The sequence below is a fragment of the Macrobrachium nipponense genome, chromosome 11, assembly GCF_015104395.2.
Source record: "Macrobrachium nipponense isolate FS-2020 chromosome 11, ASM1510439v2, whole genome shotgun sequence".
NCBI classification, from domain to species: domain Eukaryota; kingdom Metazoa; phylum Arthropoda; class Malacostraca; order Decapoda; family Palaemonidae; genus Macrobrachium; species Macrobrachium nipponense.
The window spans coordinates 68,223,697-68,226,196 of record NC_061087.1 but is presented as its reverse complement, the minus strand read 5'-3'; positions in this window follow the sequence as shown (position 1 = coordinate 68,226,196).

Genomic DNA, 2,500 nt, shown 5'->3' with positions numbered 1-2,500 from the left:
GCTAAGTAAAATGAATTCTGTTGTCACTCGTTGACATCTAATATTGCAAATGATTATTTGTTAGGTTTTAACATAGACTATATGGAAATATCCAAAGGTGGTAAAAAATATAAATAAAAGTACTGCATGACTCACATAATGTGTATCTATGTATGTGTATCTTCAATTTGACTTTACTTTTGTTTTTAGTGTAAATTTTAGTACATTAATTTTGCAGCATTTTCATGTCACTACTATAAATGTTCTCCTGTCTTACGGTCATTTGGAAAAAAAGAATGAACAAATATCATTACATCTGAAACATATATACATATTTTCATTAGCGTATATACTGCACGATAAGATAAAGCAGGTATGTGGAATTACCCTTTTTAATATTTTTAAAAGTTCTGATACATAAGAACTAGTTTTGCTAATGAAAGGTTTTTTTTATGGTTTGTAAGGTATTTTATCAGTGCTAATCATTCCACATGAAATGTTAGTTTCAGAAAAAAAAAAAAAAAACTTAAATGAGATACGGAGGGAGGCGGTATAAAGTCGTTTGTGACTCGCAGTTGCATCATTTCTGTCGTGTCTTCCCCATCTCTTCCCAATAGCTCCCTTACTTCTTTAACCTCTTGTTATTCCAAATTTCACTCAGTTATTCCACTGCCTGCAGCATTTAATGAACGATTTAAGCTTGTCGAGGCATAGCGTATCTTTTACAACAAAACCGGTTAGAGAGAGAGAGAGAGAGAGAGAGAGAGAGAGAGAGAGAGAGAGAGATGTAAGTCCAGGATTTTTTACTGAGCATTTGTGTTCGCACCCCGACCTGTTGTGTTCAGTGGTTTGGCGATCGCCTCGAATCGATTATTGCAGATTTATATGAGCCTGTTTATTTGTTTGCGGGCGAAAAAAAATCTCTTTGCATTATGTCTGGATCGAATCTTTCTACTGTGCTCGAAAAGTGAATCTCTTTTTTTAAACCAATGCCTGTAATTTTATACGAAAGTACCAATGATAAGAATAGCAAAGAAAAGGAATCAGCTAGAATATCGCTTACATAAAAAGTAGATCCGGAGGCTTACTTCGTTTGTGAATTAAGACAAATGATAAAGCTAACATTATTTGATGTAAATGGTTTTCGTTTTGACTGTTATTATCACTATTTTGTCCTTTGGGTTAGTATTTTTTAACCAAATGCTTCTTTCCCAATAAAAAACAGTCATATTTTGTTTATTTTACCATTAGATCGTCGCAAATAACTTCTACTGTTCCACTGAACGAACGTCTTATCGGGCCGGCATGAAAAGTCCTATAATTCTTGTAGTCTTCAAGCAAAAATAATTAGCAGTCTTACTAACCATTCGACTTTTTCTTTCCATCTCTTGCGACGTTTGTTAAGTGGTTAATCACTAGTATTTTTTCCAAACACTAGTGAAGGTACATTTTCTGTAAATCAGAGGTAAATCTTTTATAAATATTGCTTATAAGCTTTAATGTGTTTCCTTAAGGGTTTTGTCCTCAAAATAAAGGCATTGATAGATGCTATTACTATTCCGTGCCAGTACACTGCTCATGATATATGTGTTTGAGATTAATGATGGATTATACAAAGAAAATTAAATTGTTATCAAGGAAATAAAATCAAATTTCACTTAACTGAAAGGAAACATTAAAGAAGCCCTGATGTCACAGCAGAGTATTGAAAAAAAAAAAACCTAAAGATATGATCGATTGATGAGTTATAACTGTTCACTTAAAAGAATAAAATTAAGAAAATTACAGTTACTTTATTAGATTATGTACGATTGTACATAATCAAGCCTGAGCAACCTACCTTTGGATTAACTAACGCATGCTAGAAATTTAAATGCTGTTCTGTGCTAGAGATACAATAGAGTACACAAAGATATTCAACTCGATTTTTTCCCATAAAAGCATACGTACCACGAAAGCCACCGAGCGGTTGTAATCTAATGCCGTCTCTAAGGACGAGCAGTGACGTCACATGAAACGTCAGGACCTACGTCACAAATGTAAAAACCGTGTATTCAAGTTTTCTCTTTATACCATACATTCACGATTTTCTCTTTATAACACAAGTTCAAGATTTTCTCTTTATATCATGTATTCAGAATTTTCAATTTTACCCCATGCATTCTGGGCTTGATCTTGATACCTTGCATTGAGAATTTTCTCTTAATGCCATGCATCCAAGATTTTCTCTTTAAACCGTGAATGCTGGGCAACACTATCAACACAATACAGTCGTATTTCTTATAAACTGCAACTATAATATTCCTTTTTAACAGGTCTTGTTTTAGTAAATTCAATATGTTATCCACAAAAATAGGTTAGGCTTCATAAGCCGCACCCAACATATATCTTCCGAACACAGTATGTAAACAAATGACACTATTTGTCAATCATGTGGACAAAGTGTGTTCCCGTTGGTTGGGAATTATGACGTCATGTTTTTTTAATTTTGGTTACAACCGCCAGTTGTCTCTACTGGCGA